This window comes from Physeter macrocephalus, chromosome 17 (genome assembly GCF_002837175.3).
Source record: "Physeter macrocephalus isolate SW-GA chromosome 17, ASM283717v5, whole genome shotgun sequence".
Lineage (NCBI taxonomy): Eukaryota > Metazoa > Chordata > Mammalia > Artiodactyla > Physeteridae > Physeter > Physeter macrocephalus.
The window spans coordinates 40,565,347-40,579,439 of record NC_041230.1 but is presented as its reverse complement, the minus strand read 5'-3'; positions in this window follow the sequence as shown (position 1 = coordinate 40,579,439).

Here is a 14,093-nt window from a genome sequence, read left to right as displayed (position 1 = left end):
ATTTCCAGGACTGAAAGGTCAATAGAAAGACGTACTCCTCTTCACAGGGGATTTACTCTTCATGTTGCTTCCTTATTTCAGACACCCCAGTACACTGCAAGTTTCCTGAGCAGGAGAAATATATCCTGCAGAAGTGTGCCTTGGAGACTCAAAGGAGGAGGAATTAAGCCAGTTGTGGATGGCTCGGGCATTTTACACTGCATTTCTTCAGCATTCATAGAGACCTGTGTCTATAGGGTCTGTGTGTGTGTGTGTGTGGGTGTGTGTGTGTGTGTGTGTGTGTGTGTGTGTGTGTGTGTGTGGGTGCGCGTGTGTTTGCTTGCGTGTGTATGGCTTTGTGTCTGTGTGGCTCTCGGAGAGGGAGGAAGAGAGTGAAGTCGGAGCAGATGGAATGTTTGGGCATTTATATAATTCATGCAGAGAATGTTCAATGCTGCAAGGCAGACAGCCATCCATCCCTGGACTCTGCCACTCTGGAGGGCCTGTACAGACCTGATCTGAATGTTAAATACAGAAGACAAAATTAGCATACTAACCAAGGATGTCAACCCCTCCTTGCAATCAGTAAATGGCCGTCTCCTCTCTTTAAAGCCGGCATCGCTATGCGCGAGCCACTTAACCATGTCCTCTGGCAGGTCCTTTTTTGTGTTTGTTTTTTTGTTTTTGTTTTTTGATGAAAGACTGGAAATTCATTAATGAGGAGGGAAGGAAGGGCTTCAAGGGGCTGTAATGAAAACAAACGATCCTCTTTAAATCTCATGTCGGCCAAAGCTGGGGGTGGGGTGGGTTGCTTTCTGTTCTGGTGCTGGGGAATAGGAAATTCCACAGCCAACAGACCCCTTGATGAGAGTGCAAGAATGCATTGCTTGGGAATTTCTTCTATGTGGCAAAGACCAGCCATGGCCAGTACGTCTGTGTTAATAAAACTTAGAATGAGCTTTATCTTCCGAACTGTAAAGTGTGGTCTACCAGATGTCTTTCCATGCCGTCACAGGTTATCAAAGTTTCTTGACCTTGTGAGGCTAGGGAGAGCCTTCTGGAATCTTTTGGCCAGTTGCCTCAGCTTTTGAAGTAATACAGATTTTTCTTTTAGGCTACGCTTTGGCCTTTCCCAAAGGAAGTAGTTGCTTTTATTTTAATCTCTATCATACAAAGAAGTACACAAAGGAAAAGATTTAACTTCCACTCCTGTAGAGCCCCATACTAAAGCAGACAGAATGCTGCCTAAGAGCTAAGAATCAGGCACTCCACCCCTGGCATTTGGGCTTCCTTTTTCTTTATTTTAGCCACTGTATCATTAGAAACAAACTTCTCCCCTTCCATTGTGTTGTACTGGTTTGACTTTAAGCCAGAGGTCACACACTCTGAACTCTCCAGGAATCTGTGGGTACCAGCCTGAGGAGGCAATAGGGAGGAGTGTGGCTTGGGATGAACTGGAGACACAGCCACTCAGTTTTATTTACGGGAATAAAGGCCCTGCCTTGTGTCGCCTGATCTTCCAGTGTTCCAAGAGGTACTAGAAATTGGTATGTTTAAATATAAAAAATATCAATTTTGAAATATTGGCTTAAAGTGTTATTTTTTAAAAAATTCTACAGGTCAAATAAAGCCTATTTGTGGGGACAGCCTTGGCCTATAGCATGCCAGTTTGCAGTCTTCATTTTAGTCTAAAATAACTACCACAGGTGTTTTTGTTAATTTTGTAATTTTTTTAACGCTCAGTCTTTCTGTGAAATATTTTAATTAAAAAATATAGATATTAGTAACTGCATGGCAAATATCATGGGAGCGTGCGTTTTGTTGGACCAAGAGGGAAGTGCTAATTCAAAACAATCAAGAGGGGAAGGAAATGGATATCTGCATGGCCTGCTGGTCTGCTGGTCACTGGCATCTTAGCAGGCAGCGTCTAATGTTAGCTTTATCTAAGGTAGTGATTGAGTCACAAAGATTTTTCACAAAGGTTATAACTGGGAGGATTAACTATCTACAAAATAATATGCTTGAATATTTTTCACGTGTATCTCCATCAATTTTTAAGACAATTAGTGATTAGTAGTATTTTAACATTAAAAAAATTTTAAAACATTTTTCTTCTTATTTATCAACAGAACTCTTCATTGCAACTGAGTAGGAAAAAAAGATAGAAATCCCCAGGAAAGAGAGATCCTGCCTTTAGTTTGGAAGAAAGCTTTTCCACGGCACCTGAAATAACTTCAACAGGAAAAAGTACCTCAGCAAATGGTGAAGGGCAGCAAGAGGGCCCATCTTCTCACACAACTGTACAGGCCTTTCCAATTTCCAGGGTGCTCTTCACACATATTATCCTGTTTAATTCGCACTACAACCAGGCAAGATAGTTAGTATTCAGCTTATTTTATAGATGAGGATCCTAGGTTCAGAGAGGTGATGAAATTGCCTGAGGTTGAAAGCCACTAAGAGGCATTCACGGGTCCTCTGAGTCTTCATCTGATGCTATTTTATTATTTGTCATAGGTCTCATAAAAAAAAAAATCCTCTTCAGAACCCCTGACCCGATGCTTCCTGTATTCTTGATCCTCTATCATCCCCCCACCTCACTCCCTCACTATGAGGTTTGCATCTTGTAGTCTGTGTAATTTGTAGTCATGTGCAATTTGAAAATGCTCCCCGTACCCCGACGGCAATTAAGAACCACTGCTAAGTTCCAAGTGGCAGTGGCAGGAACCCTCGTTAACTTTCCACTCTCTGCTATTTGCTCCTATCTCTTTCCTTCCCCTGAAAATCTAGTTTAGCCAAAGGCTCGTCTACATGTGCCATGTCTTTACTTCTTCACCCCCTTTTGCATCTCTACACAGAGCACTCTGTTTTCATTTCTACTTCCCCATTTAACTGCTCAGGTCATTAATGCCCAATTAAACTGTGCTTTCCTTCCTGGCATGGTTGGATTCCACTGACCACTCCTTCCTCCACGGCACTCTTCTCCTCTGTCATTTCTGACACTATTCTATGCTAGATTTCCTCCTTCATTTATGGTGGTGTCACCTCAGACATCCTTCTTTTTAGTCCCTTAAATATTAGTGCTCCCAAAGAGGGTTTCTGTGGCTCTTTTCTATTCTCAACTGTACATACTTAGCTTTGTGCAAATGTAAGCCTCTGGCTTCAGTAGTCATCTATGAACTGGTCATCAAATTATAACCTCCAGCCCAAACCACTCTCCGGAACTCAGCCCCAGATATCTGGCTGTATGCTGACCTCCCCTTGGGTTGGTCCATGGCACCCCCAACTCAGTACACCCTGAACTGAACTCACCATCATTCCCAAATCTGTTCCTCCTCTGCATCCCTTTTCCCTCTCCCCCACGCCCCCCATTGTCAACTGCTCTTCAAGTTCTTTCAGTTCTACTCTCCTAATTGCTTTCTAACCTCTGTCTTTCACTGCATTCCTACTGTTCCTCTCTTGGCTTATTTCCCCAGTGGCTTTTCTAACACACAGTGCATTCTCTGTACTACTTCTAATTGATCTAGAGAAAGTGCAAATGGGATTATTTTGCTCACTTCTGTGAAATCCTTCAGTGGATTCCACTTTCCTAATTTGGCCTTCAAAGCTCCTCATGATCTGGGTCTTTCCTCTCCCAAGCCTTCTCTCTTGAACCTCTTCCATCTCCTGCTCTATGCTCTAGGTCATTCAATACCCATAGCTCTTTCATGCCTCTAGGGTTTCATACAATGTTCCTGCCTCCTGGAATGTTCAACTCTACTTTTTTCATTTGGCCAATTCCTTCTTCACCTTCAAGACTCTGTTCTGGGAAGAAGCATTACCAACCATCCCAAGTCTCCCACTTTGTGTCATGTGCTGCCACAAGCTCCCTACCCTGCATCCCTCTCTCATGGCATTTACCCCAGTTTTACAACGGTGAGTTTTTCCTATTTGACTGTGAGACACTTAAAGGCTGTATTCCCAGCACCCAGCACAGGTCCTGCTGTACACTGTGTGCTTAATAAACTAATATTACTATTTTTATTCTCAGTATCATAAATAATATTTTTTTAGCTGTAAGATTATAGGTCCCCAAAAAAATCAAACTGAGGGAAATACAGCAACCATTTCCCATAGTGAAAAAAGGATTTCCTATGGTGCAATTCTCACTTACATCAGTTTTTTGACTTTTGTCAGGTGAGAAATGAACACGGGGGTGGTCTTTAGGTGTTTGTGGATGTGGTAGAAACTTTGGAGTTAATTAGAAGCTCTGGCCAAAGCTGAACTTCCTTTGCAGAGTTCCCGGGAGGAAACACTAAATTAACAGTTCAAGGTTACTATTAGAAAAATAGCCTGTTTCCTTTAGGCTATACCTCCGAGAGCTTGTTCTCTTCCCTGCCATTTCTAAGATGTTTCCACTTTCCTTTTGACCTGGCTGCATCTGCCACCTTAACCCTGGTCTTTCCAACAAAGGTAATCTTACCTAACCCTAACCCAGAGGTCAGAGACTGCTAAATGCGTCTTTTGCATATCTTCCAGCAGCAGCACATTCTGGAGCACTCAATTAATACCGGTTGGATTGAACAGTGAGAAAAGATGTGCACCACAGAGGAGGAATGAGGATGGTTTTGTAAGCCCCCATCTCCCATGAAGCGGAAAATGGCATGAAATCACTAGTACCATAGCCTCTGGGCAGTCCCCAGAAATATCTCAGGACATCGTCAGGAATTCCTAAATTTGCAAAGACACTTGGTTCTTATTATTCTTGGTACTTATGTTGTATAAAGTCACCAAAGAATTTGAATTAGCAAAAACTGAACCATTGCTCCTAGGGGAAATACGGGGTTAGGTTCCTTTGAGCCTGTGCTCACAGTAGTTTTGTCAACTGGTCAATACATAACCTTGTTTTATGTGTGTTATTGTTTAAAGACACCTTATTTAATATGTATTGTTAAATCATTAGCATCGAACTCATGTTCAATAGCACTGAAACTCATGCCAGATTGAAGCTGATCTAGTACATGCGTTTTCTCTCTAAGGCACATCACAGCCTTTTGGAGCTTAAGAACACAAGACAGCACTTCGGCACTCTGCTTGGAAGCCATTTTAAACAGTGAACCAAAAGCACAATAAGTGAAAAACAGGACACTGAATAGACAGTGAAAAGAACACTAGTTTACAGTAGAGTTGAAACAAGGCAGTGTGTTACCTCATTCAGCCTTAGTTGGGATGTACATATTAGATGACTCAAAAATTTTGCCTCTCTATACATGTCCACCAATTACTATGAAAGTGCTGCAAGTATTGATTTAGGATTTACAAATAAATTTAAGTGAGTAGGTAAATTTGCAAATACAGAATCTGTGAATAATGCAATTGTCTGTACTACTAATATATATTGATGAAACAGAAGAGTTTTGCTTATTTGCAAATAGAGATTAGGATGACCTTGTTCACAGCACAGTTCTGACTTTGGAGACCATTCTTTAATTTGTGCACAACTTCCTTCTGGCAAAGGATCACCTCACCTTCACTTTCTTGGAACCCTTCATATAAGTAATTGCCACTTGCTAGAAGTTGTCTGATTGTTGCGGTTGGGGTGGTGCATTTTTCTCAAAGAAACAAAACTGGTTTGCTGTGATGAGATGCAAAGCCTGGGAGAGCATTTAAACTCTGTCACCAGCTAGGAGAAGTCTCCCACTACCTCCTCCCAATGTTTATGATTCAAAGGTAGCCTCAGAAAAATTAACATTGACTCATGTTAGGCATCTCTGTCCATATGAAGAGGATTTTACATGACTGTCTCTCTTTTTAAAAAAATTTTATTATTTTATTTTTATTAATTTATTTTTGGCTGCACTGGGTCTTTGTTTCTGCGCATGGGCTTTTCTCTAGTTGCGGCGAGTGGGGCCTACTCTTTGTTGTGGAGCACGGGCTCTAGGCGTGTGGGCTTCAGTAGCTGCGGCACGTGGGCTCAGTAGTTGTGGCTCGCGGGCTCTGGAGCACAGGCTCAATACTTGTGGCACATGGGCTTAGTTGCTCTGCGGCATGTGGGATCTTCCTGGACCAGGGCTCGAACCCGTGTTCCCTGCATCGGCAGGCAGATTCTTAACCACTGCACCACCAGGGAAGTCCCTACATGACTGACTGTCTTATAAAGCTATTCTTTTGAGCTAAATCTTGACCTCTCTGGGTCATATCTTCACTTACATTTCATACTGCAAGCAACTGCTTAGAAATTTGTTTTTGCTGTTTTCTTATTGATCCCCATCTTGGTGCAAAGAATGGATGCAGAACTCTATGCTAAAACTATGCTACTCTTTCACACAAGCCAAAGACACAGACATGCATTTGAGAAGCCAGGAAAGGGGATAAATTAAGAATTCAGAGTATAAAGAGAAGAGAAGCATGGCAAAATTTCAGATAATGGGAGTGATAAGAGAAGGGTCTGGAACTTCTTACTATGTCTTACTACGAGTAAGTGAGGAGTTGGTTCCGGCAGGATTGGAATCTCTGTTATTTATTATTATGATCCTAACAAAATTGGGTAACGGTGCTGAGAACTGTTCCCTCTTCTGTGAAGTAAAGAGCATGATACCAACCTTTAGAAATGTCTGTGAGGATTAAATGAGGTCATGTATGTAAAGTGATGAACTCAAAGTCCAGCAGAAAACACTATGAAAATAGAAGGTGGTAATTGTTGCTTTTGTTACAGTTTTCTAGCTTCCTAACTAACCATCTGCTCTGACTTCTGGGTAATGCATATTCATGGTGTCATAGAAGACCGGAGTTGAAAAACCTCTCTAGGTCAGCCACCTCATTGTGTAGAGGAGAAAATCGGCTGAGTACGATTCAACCAGTACAGCATCACATAGCTAGACGGGACAGAATCAAAAGGAGAACCCAGCTCTCTGGAGCTCAGTTCACAACTATGCAGTCAAGTCCTGCGTGCCCAGATTTCCCTTCAAGAACTTCTTTCCACAACTATCAACTGTCTACCACACCCACCTTTCTCACCCCAATAGCCCAGAAACCATTGCTCTGTGGGTTACTATCTTCTTTGGCAGAAAGACTCAGTGCTTGCTGTGCATTAGCCAAGCAGAATATTTTAGAGCAGGAACTATTGAGCACGATTTCTTTTTTTTACTACAAATATAAATAGCTATCAAGGAATAACATTCACTGCATATCAGTGTAAGACAAAGCAAAAAGGATCACAGAAGCTACAGAGAAATGCTCTTTTTAAAAAGGATCAAGTATTTCTGCAGTTCTACGCAGTAATTTGCAAGATGCTCTCTCGGAAAAGTCCACAGGGAAACGCTGCTGGATGCATAACCCCCAAAGCTCATAACTGATCACGCAATCAAGGGACAAGAGAACTGTGCTGGACAAACTGTACGGGGCTGGTTAATTTCCACCAAGCCTGTCTTATTGAGTGGTGGCTCAAAGTGGGCTGTTCCAGGAGCCAGTGACCTTTCCATTGGTGTGGGGTGGGAGGTGAGACAGGGAAGTCCAGGGGAAGCCCTTGCAGGAACCGGGTGGCACCGTGAAATGATGGGGATTTTGTGGCATTCAAGAGGGAAGTTGTATGCAGCAGGACAGCAGCGTTAGCAAGACAAGGCATGATGTGTGCGTGAGTTTAAAGGGGAAGCTGAGGTCAGAGTGTGGAGTGTGTGGTCAGATGAGAGAGGGGTCTACTACCGCTGAGTTCAGCTAAGGGAGCTGGGTGCCCCAAATAGCTACAGAAGCACCAAGCTGGAGTCAGCATCATAGCACAGGCCGCGCCCACCTCTGCTCAGCTGAGTTGGGTTACACAAGCAGGTAGCAAGATTTGGAAGTGGTGAGGCAGGCCTGGTGAGAATTGGTGGACCCTCACCTATTTCATCACCTAAGAGATAAATCTGTGCTACAAATTGCTGAGATTTATCCTTGAGCCAACAATAACACTCCTTAGTGGGTAGGGAAGGTCTGTGGGGCAGATCCTCCTATTTTTCCACGGCTGTGTCCCACTCAGTCTCATTCCTCACCCAATTTTGTTCCCATTCTACTCATATCCAATTGAACTGATGAGCCACAAAAGCTGATATAAGATGTAACTTCATCAGACTATCCTCCTTGCAAAAGATCTGGAACTGTATTTAATCTGCCAAGGTAATAGGTTTAAGTGAAACACAGCTGACATATCCGGCCCACAAAGCTATTATATTTGCATTTTATATTGAACATGCCTGTAATATTCTCTTTGGTAGATGGAATTGACATTTCCATATGATGGTAAATGCTAAATTGTGAATAGCTTTCATCAGGGTTCTGCTTCAGCAATTCCATCATTCTATAGGCATAGAAAGAGATCACAATGGACACACAGAAGCATCTAACACAATGTGCTTTTCGGGTTCAGTCTATTCAGTGGTTTAATCTGGATTTATGCAACATCTCACTCATCCAGAATCCAACTGTTAGCAACTACCTTACTTATCTGGAACTAGTTAAAAAGAAAAGCCCTCTAGGAGCCAGAAAAGTTGCTGCTGAAGTGGCATGCACGGAAGCTCAGGTTGTTAGAGGCCCTTAAGCACTCAGTCTCAGCTGGATGTGAAGCCCCCTCCCTTCAAGTACCAGGTTTGAATGCTACGCTCATGGCCAGGAGCTCTTAGAAGAAACTGCACCATGCAAGGCTGCCCTCCCTTGAAAGAAAGCGTGATGAGAAAGGATATGGGCTCTTAGAGCTTTTTCAGTGTGGGTCACTCATGAAGGCTACCTTGGATGTGCTGGTCCCTGTGGGGAATGGGAAGTGGTACCATTGGTCCAAGAAAAGTTGGTGCTTCTGGATCTGCAATACTTCTTGGTTTCTGGGGACTCCTCATTATTAAGTTGCCTCTTCTTTAGAGGGTACGTGAGAATATCTGAATTGATAAGTGAAGGAGCCCAAAGAATACCGGGAAACATTGTCTGTCACATAAACAGAGCTCTACAATTTAAGAGCAGCATCCCACAGGGATTCCCACACTTCTGGGATGGAGAGCTGTGGAAACCTGTGCTGGGAATATTTTTGAGTGGCAGATGAAGGCATCTGCTAGAAAAGTATTCGTCCCAAGGAGAGGGTCAGGCACATAAAGCTTGACTCAAGAAGAATGACAAGGTCATCAAAGGGGTGGGTAGATGACCCTTTGATTTGGGACATGGGATACCTCCCACTGTGAAGATGAGCCTTCTTTCCTCCTTCCTCCAGGCCAAAGCCCAGGACACAGGGCTAAGTCCTGGTGACAAGTGAAAGGTTCAAGAATGACTTTCACACAACGCCTTTTTGAGTGATGGGACACGGTAGCTAAGAGCATTTGGGATCAAGGTGATTAAGTGTGGAATAAAAGTGTGGTTGTTTCCAGGTGATGGCAACGGCAAAGGGTAGAAACGGGAAGGTAGAACTGGGAAATTTCAACCTGAAGTAGGCCCGAGTGCTCATGGCCATATCAGCTCCAGTTTCAGGAGGTTTCCCTAGTGACTGGCACAGTGATGTGGGACATCGCCAGCTCGGGCGGCAGGGAGAAACTGGCAGACAGCAATGCCACCAGCTTTGGGAATGACAGGAAGCAGTACTTCTGCAGGGACAGCAGCCACGTGCCCTCACAGCAGCCTGTGAGGCAGGACAAGGCACAATCATAAGGAGACATACGTGGCAGAGGACTCAGAGACCACTGGAGGCTCAGAGGACTTATGTGAGCACATGTGGCATCCCCCTCCCTAGTTACTTCCCACCTGCGGGAATTTTTTTTTTTTTTTTTTTTTTGCGGTACGCGGGCCTCTCACCGCTGTGGCCTCTCCCGTTGCGGGGCACAGGCTCCGGACGCGCAGGCTCAGCGGCCATGGCTCACGGGCCCAGCCGCTCCGCGGCATGTGGGATCCTCCCGGACCGGGGCACGAACCCGTGTCCCCCGCATCGGCAGGCGGACTCCCAACCACTGCGCCACCAGGGAAGCCCCACCTGGGGGAAATTTTGAGTGAGTATGGAGGTCCTACAATTGTAGGTAGAGGCCAAAGCCACCCACATCAACATGACCCTTGGTCCACACTGGTGTGACCTGGAGTAACTGGTTAGCTCAGCGATCTATGCCTGGAAACCTTGTGAAGAAAGGATGGGTGTCATGAGCACGACACCGTGGGTAGTCAAACGCTACTTGCGTGGACATGATAACCAATATAGAAGCTTCTGTCTCCACTTCCCCCAGAGCCAACAGCACTTGCCACTTTGTTCTCTAATTGTTGATTTACTCATCTGTCTCCTCCTGTGAGCTGTAAGCTCCTTGAGGGAAGGGAGTATATTTAATTTACCTTTAGATTCCTATTCTCAGCACTGTGTCAGGTAAGCAGCACGCACTTAACCAATGTTTGTTGGATGAATAGATAAATATGTGAATAAATCAAGGTCACAAATGAAATGACCGTCTGAGATGAGGTTATGTCAATAAGCAAGGACGTGTTCAAGGACATTGCAGAGAAAGAGGTGGAAGACCCCATTCAGAACTCTTCCGGGGCAGAGGCAAGTTCGGGGGAATATGTACAGTCCAAAGCTGGCCCCTACATGGGCTCTTTCAGAACCTTCTGGATTGTACCCTCCTGATTGTAGCCTTTAGTGATGATCTCAGTGTTCTAAAACAGGTCCCCAGAGCTCTGCAATGAGCAGGCAGCTGGTAGTCTCATACCCCAACTACTTTGAGGTCTTGAAAATTGAAAAAGTGAAAGGGTAAGAAGAGCAAGGTCCTGCAAGGTGAGAACTTATGACGGATGAACTTGTCCTGCTTCTTTAGATCCGTGGACTTCAAGAGGGTTGGATCCTTGGGTTTGGAACATGACTGGAGACACTTCAGGCAACTGAAGGCTGGCAGACGCTGTGACTGGCACGGAGGTCACTGCCCTGTCTCCTCCAAGAGTATAGTGAGAAGGCCCACATCCCTGTGAGCAGTCCTACGCTTCCCAGCCAGGGTTCTTGGTGACGGTCCTGGCAAGCAGGGCACCTTGGCCAGGGGGCCTTCCCAGGCTGACAGGTTGTCATTTGTCTCTTGATTCCAAGCCCCAGAGTTGTGACATTCAAAGAGAGAGCTGGTCCACGGTGGTCCATGGAGGGCCCAGAAGTAAAGCGCCCTGAATATGAGGCCCTGCTGGCAGCATCCAGTCCTCACTGGGGTCTGGCTCCCTCCTCGTGGCCAGGGTCTTGCAGGAAGGGGCACGGCCAGTGGTGGGCTCCTAAGTCAGAGATGAATCTGTGTTCCTTAGCAGCATCTCCCCCATCGAGGTTGGAGCTGTGAGCACAGGGCCGAGGACAAGAAGTCTGGAGGTAAATGCCTTGGGAATAGAGTCAGGGCTGACTGGGTCCATATGGAACCAGCTGGACCACTGCCACCCACTGAGCCCTGAGGTACATGGGGGTGGGCAGTGAGCAAGCTTTAGGAAGCAGTTTGATTATGACTTTCATGGAAGGGGCGGTGGTCTTTCCCATCTGAGCAGATCTCTTAATTAATCCACACTTACTGTTTTAAAAAAAATTTATTTTATTGAAGTATAGTTGATTTACAATGTTGTATTAATTATACATACTGTTAATACTACCTTATTTATGTAAGAGAGTGAGGGCAAGACCAAGTGAGCAAGAAAGACAGACAGAGAGACAGACACAGAGACAGAGAGAATGAATGAGCACGCAGGCCATAACAACATCTTTCCTTTTAAATGCTTGTACTTAAAACAACTCTATATATTATTCAGGCATGACATCCTTAAAATAAACAACAATTTGAGGTAAACTTTCCCTCTCTAGCAACTAACTTCAGTTCCTAGATAATTAAGTTTTACACAAACTGGTAATTCTAAAATGGCTCCTTTGTTCTTTGACTGGTTGAGAAACTGAGTGTTATAAATGTCTTCAAGATACAAAATTTAGCGTTTTCAGAGTGGAAGATACATCCCTTTATGCTAAATTGATGTACATGCATATTTGTTTCAAGTATTCTAGGTACAAACTGTGTGTGTGCGCGTTATGTGTGTATATTTAATATGTGTGTGTGTGTGTTTTTGTGTGTGTGCATACTATGTATATAATGTGTCTCTGTGTACGTTTGTATGTGTGGGGTGTGTGTGTGTGTTTTTCGTGGGTTGAGGGAGGCTATAATATGTATCATTACTCCGTGCTGAGCATGCACTAGAATGAAGTATCAGCTTTTCTAGAAAAAGATGTTGCATTCCATCCTTATGTTGAAATGATGTGTTTTTTTTTTAAATTGAAAAAACACGTTTCTATTCCAAAAGACTGAGTAGGATGATACTTTAAAAATAATTCAGCCATTTAAATTTAAGACCCTGAAAAAAGTTGCATCCGTGGTCCAAATCTATTCTCTGGCCCAGAGCCCAAAGCATTTTCATTAGATTGAGAGTTGGATACAATTTCATTCACTTTAAGCTTTTGCTGCTCAGAATTTTGTTCTTCAGAGACAAGCTAACAAGTGTCGATGGCCATGTTGGCCTCAATAATAGGTCTCCTTTCTTTGAATGATCTATTTCAGTTGCATTATTACTGTTTAAAGATGGCCTTGTGCTTACAGACACATTTTCAGTGAACGTATGAAGAATGCTGATATTTCTTCTATGTGGTTTTGCCTCTACAGTCAGTAGCTTGTTTGGAGAAAAAGTCCTTAACTTATTTTTTTCAAGCCATTTGCAAAAGAGAGGCTATCTAAAGAATTCTCTTCTGTACCTGCTCCTCCTATTACTAAAGAAGATATTCAACTATACTAAGATTTCTTTAAGTTTTAAAAATTAATGAAAAAATTTTTGTGGCCTTTTCAATTAATAGTCCTGACATATTGGTAAGAAAAAGACAGACAGATAATCCACAGAAAAATGGGCAAAAGACTTGAATAGGCACTGCACAAAAAAAGAAAGCAAAATGACCAATCAATGTTCAATTCACTGGAATTAAGGTAATGCAAATCAAAACCACAAGGAAAGAAAAGGTCCATTGCCACCAACTTCGCAAAACTTGAAGTCTGATAATAATACGTGTTAGTGTGGGTGTAACAGAACCATGGAACACATACAATTCCAGCGGGAATGTAAGACACTACCTTGGAAAATGGTTTTGCATTAATTAGTAAAGCTGAAAAGATGCACATCCCTTGATACAGCAAATCCCTTTCCATAACTTAAAGTAGTGGTTCTCAAAGTGTTGTCCCAGCCCTGGCTGGCAGTATCAGCATCACTTGGGAACCTGTTAGAAGTGTAAACTCTCAGATCCCACCCCACTTCCACTGAATGAGACACTCTGAGGGTGGGGCCCTGCCACCCGTGAACTCTCTGGGTGGTGGTGATGAGCTCTCAAGTACGAGAAGCACCACCTGAGAGAAATCTGTGAGCATGTGTACAGGACACATAAGAATGTTCACAGCAGCAACCATGTAACCATCAACAAGGCTACTTTGCATTCTATTTGGACAGTGAAATATTACAATGTAATGAAAATAAAATGAAGCCAGATGAAAATGAAAAAAACACAAAACAAACAAACAAAAAAACCCTGAAGAAAAGCAAGGAAATGATTGCCATAAAATCCAGGAAAATGTCTACCTCTATTGGAGAAGGAGGTTGTGATCAAGAAGGAATTCACAGTGGGGACTGGGGTTTCTGAGGGGCGGGCAATGTTCCATGCTTTGACCCGGGAGGTGATTTACATACTTGTTTGCTTTACGATTATACTTTAAACTGTATATATGTAGTCTTCCAAATACATATTACATTTTACAACAAAAACAAATTATTGTGTCTACCAAAGTTTTTCATTGTTGCTATATCAAATCAAGTTTAATCAAATTATAGCCTGCCCAGCTTCATAACTCTGCTTTATTCTTCTTGCCACTATAAGAAGCTGTCTGACTTCAGACTATACTACAAAGCTACAGTAATCAAGACAATATGGTACTGGCCCAAAAACAGAAACATAAATCAATGGAACAAGATAGAAAGCCCAGAGGTAAACCCACGCACCTATGGTCAACTAATCTATGACAAAGGAGGCAAGGATATACAATGGAGAAAAGACAGTTTTTTCAATAAGTGATGCTGGGAAAACTGGACAGCTACATGTAAAAGAATGA